Source organism: Beta vulgaris, chromosome 3 (assembly GCF_026745355.1).
Source record: "Beta vulgaris subsp. vulgaris cultivar EL10 chromosome 3, EL10.2, whole genome shotgun sequence".
Taxonomy (NCBI): domain Eukaryota; kingdom Viridiplantae; phylum Streptophyta; class Magnoliopsida; order Caryophyllales; family Amaranthaceae; genus Beta; species Beta vulgaris.
In genome coordinates this window covers 33083543-33092179 of record NC_079204.1, presented here as the reverse complement: position 1 = coordinate 33092179, position 8637 = coordinate 33083543, and the positions used below count along the sequence as shown (strand labels likewise).

Sequence of the window (8637 nt, the reverse complement as noted above, 5' to 3'; positions counted from 1 at the left end):
CAATAGGCCGAAATTGTCCTAAGTTGGCAAAAGAAAAAGTTAATTCGTAAAAAGTGACATGTCGAGAAATAATAATTTTATTTGTTGTCAAATCAAGACATCTATATCCCCGATGATTAGAAGAATAGCCAAGAAACACAGACATAGTGGATTAAGGGGCAAATTTGTGGGGAGTGGTGGCAATTAAATTGGGAAAACATAGACACCCAAATACCCGAATATGATCATAGGAGGGGTGATGTGAAATAAGATCTCGGCTTGGGGATATTATTGAGAGTCTTAGTAGGTAAGAGATTAACAAGGTATGTTGCCATTTCAAGAGATTCAACCCAATATTTTAGAGGAATGAAGGCATGTCAAAAAAGATTTTAAGACATATTATTTATAGTTTTGATCATGCATTCGACTTTTCCCTTTTGTGAGGATGTATGCGGGAAAGAAAATCAAAAAATAATGCCATGTTTGACACAGAAAAGTTTACAAGAGCTATTATCAAATTCCCGCCCATAATCACACTGAAAAGCTTTAATGGGTCATTCAAATTGAGTATGGACATGTTGACGAAAATTAATAAAGTTTTGGTAGACTTCAGATTTAATTTTACGGGGTATAGTCAACACATAGTGAGTGAAATCATTAAAAGAACCAAATAATATTTATGACCTTGAGAGCTACGAATGGGAGAGGTCCATAAATCAACATGAATCATATCAAAAGCAAAAACAGTATTACTATTTAATGGATGAAACGGTAAACGAATATGTTTGCCTACTTGACCAGAATTGCAAAAATCAGAGGTAGGCTCTTTATTACAATGTAGTAAATCTTTAGATTTAAGAAAATTTAAAACTTGAGATCTTGAATGTCCGAGGCGACTATGCCAAATTGGTGAGGAAGTGGTCGTGAGAGCGATGGCTAGACATGTAGAAGGTAGAGTGCCAATCACTGGATAAAGTTCCCCTGAACTATTGCATCTCGCTATGATATTCCCCGTGTGGAGGTCCTTCACAGAAAAATCATAAGGGTCAAATTTAATGGATGCATAATTATCAGTGGTAAATTTTCGGATGGCAATAAGATTTTTAATTATTTTTGAGGGAGAATAAGACATCACGGACGGCCAAGGGCGGTTGAGGATTGGGAAGGTTTGAGTGACCATAACACAAAATAGGAATGCGGTGACCATTACCAAATAAAATATGAGTAAGAGTGCTTGAAATTAAATAAGGGTATAAGAGTACCTGAAGAATTTGTTATATGAGCAGTCATACCCAAATCCATGTATCACGAATTATTTTTGGAAGCATCATGGTAGAAAACGAGTTGGCCAACGAGTAGGCCCATGAACCAGATAGGGAGCGTATGTGGACTGGTGGGCTTGCGACATAAATTGACTGACTGGGCTTGGCCCATATGCGGCAGATTATGGGGGCCAAAAACTCCTGGGCTGCTGTGGGAATTAGGCTGGAGCAGTAGCCTATGCCTGAGCCAAATAGGGAGGGGCAGACCAAGTCTGCTGCGGGGGTGGTCTAGCCCAAGAAGAAGCGACCTGCTGCGAGGCATGATGCTGCTGGGATGGTTGACCTATCGAGGATTGATGTGGGTGAGGGGCTCGTTGGACCCACGGCCACGCCGCTCCCGGGCCCACCACCACCACGACCACATTAGTTGTGCTGCTGTTGGTGTAGTAGTGGTGTTGATGTGGCGGTTGCTGTCGTCGGTGGTCCTTGAGCCGTGAATGAAGTGTTTGGGGAGGTGGTGTCTTGTGCACGTCGAGATTCTTCAAGCAAAAGACGAGATCTTGCAGACTCAAACAAAGGCAAAGGCCAGCAATAAGCCGACGAACAAATTTTTGCTAAGAAACAGGTTGATCAAGATTGGCAAGTTGGTCTTCAAATTCTTTCATTTTGTGCAATATGACGAAACATCAGAAAAATTGGACAAGTGAAGGGAATCAAATTGATTTTCAAGATAAACAACCCGAGTATGTTTATTATCTTGAAAAATAGCCTTCAATTTGTCATAAAGAACTTGTGCGTAATCCCCACGACAAAGAATAGTTTGTAATAAATCAGAGAAAATAGTGCCATAAATCCATTACTTGACAATAGAATCAAAACGTGACCATAACGCATCAGAAATTTTAGCAGGGCGTTTTTCAATATTACGTGATCTAAAACATTAAAGCCATGGGGATGACACTCAAACAATTCAACCCAATTTGAATACTGAAGTTTTTCACGATCAAGAATTAAGGGGATACAATTTTTGATGTTTGTAACAGAAAGAGAAGGGTGGAAATCCGTGTGAGGGGGTTCGGATTTGGTGAAGTCGGGTTGTTCGGTTGGTGCCATGGCGGCGGAAGCGGTTAGGCGCATAGAAGAAAAAGGGTACACGCGGTAGGCATAAGCACATATGGCTAGGAAAAAGAAATAATTTGTGTAATAAACCCAAAGTTGTGATACCAAATTGGCTTAAAGTATGTACAACCGGATTCTTTAACTAGTTCTCCGAGTACACATAACTCTCCAAGGGGAGAGACGGGACACTTGGGAGTATCTCCATGGAGAGATTTTGCAAAGTGTCTCTTAGAGAGATATCATATGGGTTAAAGGACAGATAACTCTCCAATTTGCGAGCCCACAAACCAAAACATACTTGTTTTATTTTCTTCTTGCAACCATTTAATAATCTTTTCCTAAAAATAAAAAAAGATGGTAAAAATAAATATTTTCCCAACAAATATAGTTTTTCTTTGTCTATATAAAGAGCCTAATATTGGATATATTTCATACACAAAATATACTATCTTTTTTCAATTTATTAAATTAAATATTAGCATATGAAACTAATTTTTTTATTAAAAAAATTCTACACTACAAAAATTATGAAATAGACTAATTTTTTTTAATTATAGTTCATTTACAATAAGAATAACTTTTATTATATAATCTTAATCATAACATGAAATGAGGTTCATTTATTAACATGGGGACCACCAGATAGTGGAAAGCTGAATGCAAAGCTCTTTGAAGAGCTTACTATAGTTCTTGGGTGTTTTTAGATATAGTTCTTGAGAGTAGCTTGAAGAGAGATAATAAATCAAAGAGAGGAGAGCGAATAGCTAGTTTGAGAGCCTTGTGAAATTGGACATTCTCTAACACAATAACAATCATAACTAAACCAAGCTACAATTTCTCACAACTAAAGATATATTCTCGATATGACGAGTCGAAAGGCCCCATACAAGTTTTTCATAATAACAATCAAGGTATTTTAGTTATTCACCTAAATAATTTCACCAAACCTCAGCAAAATACCACCTTATAATACAAATAATCAATAAGATAAAACCTAACGAAAATAAATTCAGATAAATTAAATTGGTCAAAACAAAAAAATGCCACAAGATAAATTAAGAAACAATAATATGGAATTACAAATGGAAATGAAATTAAGCAATCATAAATGAACTTCCCAATCGATTGCTAATAAGAAAAGCGAGAGAGTATTAATCAACTTTCATTTTTACAACTTTCTTTTTCTTAAGAAAGAATGGTAAAAGGGATGAGGTTTCGAAGGCTTTCTAACTTTTCCTCTACTCCATGATAGATTAGCTCAAGGAGTTGCTTCTTTTATCCCAAGCATTGTCCGAACAAGGTTAGGCATGGTTCATTTCGAGGGTAATACCCTTCTGTACGTAAAGATGGCCTCGATTAAAGAAGACAATAACAACGATATCAACATCACAATGAATTTTTGTCAGATATAGGTTTGAAAATGTGACCAAAATATTGCTTTTATCTTTAATTCTTTTCATCTCTATCTTCCTTTTTCCCATTCTTAGCCTTCTATTCTTTGGTCACTTAATCTCTCTTAGTTTTGTGGGTTGGTGCGATGGTGTTTGGTGAGAGATGGTTGGTGTTTGATGAGAGAGGGTGCGAGAAAGGAGGAGTTTATGCAGCAATAATGCGCAACCAAACTGATCCGATCTGCTTACTTGAATCGAATGAGTTAACGTTAACTGCGTCGATTAAGGTTCACATCGTATCAGTTGATTGATCACATACATTGAGCGGAAGAATAATCCAATTTCGGGAGAACCGAATCAATGCTTTTGTCGTATAGATTTTTCTCCACGAGTGTACTTTTTGTGATGTAGATCTAAGTTATGCTCTTTTGTATATTCTAATTCCTATCTTCTCTATTGCTTTTTTATATTTCTTTATGTATTTCTATATAATATTCATATTATAACATCCCATATTTTTGCTTTGAGTTTTTCGCGTTTATTTCCCTCAATTAGTATTTTACGTTAATTGAGTATTTAATTATTATGCTAATATTTTTGGCCAGATTTAAATTTTGTTTCAAAAATTAGTATAAATTTATTTTATATTATTTAAATTTAAGTTACGATATTTTATTTAAAGTTATATTGTTTAGAATCATTATTATTATTATTACTTTGAGCGTGTATTATTTAACTATAATATTAAGGCTTATTGGACGGCTCGTGTAATGAACTTTAATTTAGTACGCCAACTGGCTTTTGGATTCGTTGTGCATGGTGGTCGTTTTGTGGGCGTTTGAAGAGTTGGATAAATTCCAACGACTGTGACTTTTGGTTATTTTGTAACCATCCTACTAAATTCTCATCTTTTCACATTAATCACTCCTAACATTTTGCTTCCTTAAAATTTTTGATAAGAATTTCTTCACTTCATCTTCCCATTTGCACGCCCAAGTAAGAGAAAAATAGAAGAATATATCTCCGTTTGTTCCCATAATTTCCTAGCTTTTTTACATAAAATTCTCCATCTAAATTCTCTATTTTAACTAGCATACTTTGGATTACATCTTAACTCGTAGGAGAAGGTGAAGAACTCACCCAAAGAAGAGGAAGCACCCGCCTAGTATTGTGGGCATACTTATTATTCTCCACACCAACTGATGATCGAGGTTACATGGTACAATGTCATGATAGTTTTAGGATAATGTTTAGGGGTTAGGTAAAATGTTTTAGAGTAATTTTAGTATGATGAAATCGAGTAGAAATTTATATAGATATGTATGTAAGTATGTAATGTATTATAGGTCTGTTTAGAGGAACTTTGATATGTGTATTTGATTATTTCAGTTGTTCTTAAATAATATATAATTCATGCTTGTAATTGATCTTTGTGAAACAATTTTTTGTTTTTTTAAACCGCTTAGTTTTAAGTGTGTACTACAAGTATGATCGGTATTTTGAATCATTCATGTTATCTAGATTTTCATGGAAAATTTTACTGATTTTGGGTTGTGTTATCTCAAATTGAATACCTGCGATATTCATAATTGAGGCAGAGTCAATTTCTGAACAAAAGTCTGGGATACTATATGCACCAGATTTTACAAGGTTGCACCAAGCGGCAAGCGCATGTTTGTTACGCCAAGCATAAGTTATTGTGCTGAACCCATAAGTCCCACTCTGAACGTCCGCTCCTGTGCAGAGCACGCAATTTATTTTGTGCCGAGCGCATGCAAATCAGTGCCAGATTCCAAACTACCAGCATTTGCATGACTTGTCGTAATGCTTGATATTCATTTGCATGAATGTTTAATCATATGTTGGTTATTGAAATTCTGGAATGTGGAGGTTGTTGGTATGTGAGAATTATGTTGTTTTTAATGTAAATATAATGTCTCCTTAGTCCATGTTGGAAACGTGTGTACAAGTGTGTTGTTTCATGTTTTGTTCTTATGATAATATTCTAGTTTTATAAATAAATATCTATGTTGTCGATGTTACAATATCGTGGAAGAATGATATTGTCTTTAGCACTATTCCCTCAACAGTTATATATCGGGAGTATTATAACTAACGACGTAATTTACTTTTTATCCAAACTCAGATAATTAATCATTATGCGGTTTATGGAGTGAGCATTCTTTTTTATGTTGAGCTGGTGTATAAATTCTTTTTTAGGATGGTTTATTTTATCTTTACGGTTTTTTCACCAAGTACCCCCGAGTTTTCAAAAAATTCACCTGGTACCCTCCAAGTTTTCAAAATTCACAGGGTACCCCTAAGTTTCAAACTAATACACGGGGTACCCTTAAATGCCCTTAATGACTAACAGCGTTAACTGCCGTTAGTCATTAACCCCATTAAACCCTAATTAGGCCTAATCAACCTAACTAAACCCTAATTAGGCCTAATTGACCTAACCCTAACCCCTAATTTCAAACCCTAACCCCAGTACCACCCAACCACCACCCCCTCCCCTGCAGCACCCTCCCTCCCCCACTCCCCGCAACCCCCCACCCCACCGCAACCCCCACCCTCCCTCCCCCACTCCTCGCAACCCCACCCTCCCTCCCCCACTCTCGCAACCACCGCAGCCCTCGAAATCTCACCCCTCCCCTTCCCCCTCCCCCATCCGCCGTCACGAGCTCGAAATTCAACAGGCCGAAGCCTTTGTGAGTCCAGAATCAACAACCTTGTCACCGGCGACCATCCCCACTGTAGCACGCTCCCATACAAGCTTATCGCCTTCATCTTCGAACTGGAGAGCTAAGTAGGCGGGATTCGACAGGGGGTAGGAGAGGGGTGCGAAATTTGTCAGGGGTGGGGGGAGGGGTTGCGGAATTCATCGGGGGTGGGGGAGGGGCTGTGGAATTCGTCGGGGGTGGGGGAGGGGCTGCGGAATTCGTCGCGGGGTGTGGGGAGGAGCTGCAGAATTCGTCGGGGGTGGGGTGCAGAATTCGACGGGGTTGGGGAGGGGGTGGCGACGGGGTTGGGGAAGGGGTGCTGCGGTGGTGGGAGGGGGTCCACTGGGGTGGGGGCTGCCATGGGTGGGGGGAGGGTGGGGGAAGGGGGGTTAGGGTTAGGGTTAGAAGTTATTAGGGTTTAATTAGGAGTTAGATTTTAGGGTTTAGGGTGAAATTAACGGTTAATTAGGGTTAAGACTAACGGCGGTTAACACCGTTAGTCATTAAGGGCATTTAAGGGTACCCCATGTATTAGTTTGAAACTTAGGGGTACCCTGTGAATTTTGAAAACTTGGAGGGTATCAGGTGAATTTTCTGAAAACTCGGGGGTTTTTTGGTTAAAAAACCGTTATCTTTATTATATTTTAGAAACCTTGTTATATTTTTGAATCTCGTTATTGTTATTTCTACTTGAGGGGACATAAATATGTAGTACGAATAGCAATACTAGGATTGCGATCTTAATTAGATTTCTGTAGATTTGGTGTAAGGTTGTATGGGCATCCCCATTATTATTTCTTTTAATTGAGAATGTACGTGTTGTGATGAGTTTATGTTATTATATTTTAAGTTTGAGGGTAAGATGTTCGGTTGGATAGACGTGGTCTCCAACGATGAACATACCAACTACCTATGTTACGATGTAGGGGTATTACCTGGGTTCATTGTTATCATCCGAGAGGTTGGGAAGAACTGAGTTGAGTATTGCCCTACATCAAGAATTTGACAATTCTCGGACAACATGCAGTTGAGAATGTAAGCCGATAGGTTGTTTGGAGGTTCTGATCTGACAAACCTTAGGAGGAAGGTTGTGATCCACTAGGTGTTATGTTCTTTCTTAAACACTATTTATTATTGGTGTTGGAATATTTTTACTATGATTATTTTTTCTGTTGGTAAAAGTATTCCGTATTTAAATGTTCATTTTTCTATTAATTAAAGTATCTTAAAGAGTTTCTTTGATTTAGTTTATTCTACTATTGTTTTTCTGGTCTATTGTATAATTAATTTGTACTTGAGCCATATACTGTTCTCTTGACTGTTAAATCTTATTTCTAATGCTATCTTAATTATAAATAATCTGGGAGAATTACTGGTAACTCCCTGCTGTTGTGAATTATTTGTTGGTTTTATATATTTTTGCAGATGCGCTAGAAAGATAGATTGGTTACTATATGGGCTCGCGAAGTTAGGATAGGATATGCTTCTAAGTTTCTTATTTTGGTTCATGTTGATGACATTTGTGATGGTTTTACTCTTTTATCCTTTTAGGAGTTAAGTAACTTTGGTTTGGTTGTTAGTGGTTGTTCTGCCACTTGGTGTTACTGATATGTGTTATGTTTTGGGATTTAAGGTTTATACGGTTCTTTGGTTAATCTTGTGATTATGATGATCAAAGGATTTTACTCTTATAATAATAGAAGTGGCATTTTGAACTTTTAGAGTAACGTTTTTATCTCGGCAATATATCCACATTCTATAATAATAATTAATTTTTTTTCTCTCTCTTTTCATCCAATCTGTTTAAGGAACGACGTTACACATATGCAGGTATACATGTTTAATGCTTTCATCCCAACACATGTTTATTTTGCTAAATACAAGACCTAAATAAATATTCTAATGACTAATCGGATAATATGGATAATTGATTTAGGATCTCAGTAATATGATTGCTAATACACATGTCACAAAAAACAGTCTTTATATATGTTTAATGAACCTATCTAGATTAATCTTTTTAGAATGTGGAAATCAATTATTTGGGTGTTTATTTGCATAAAACTAGATTCATAAATTGCATTAGGTATAGGCTAACAATGGGTGAATTTGATTCATGGTCATATTTATATCCTCACCCCCAAACTCAATCATTGACTA

At 37.0% G+C, this 8637-nt stretch overlaps 1 long non-coding RNA gene across 1 annotated transcript; it reads right to left on the bottom strand.

Annotated features, from left to right (window-relative positions):
- Nucleotides 1-708: 708 nt before the first annotated feature.
- Nucleotides 709-2162, bottom strand: LOC125495873 (uncharacterized). The gene is made up of 2 exons (XR_007272275.1): nucleotides 1242-2162; nucleotides 709-1003 (listed from the first exon to the last, which is right to left on the bottom strand). It is a non-coding gene; the product is annotated as an uncharacterized LOC125495873 (long non-coding RNA).
- Nucleotides 2163-8637: the final 6475 nt, after the last annotated feature.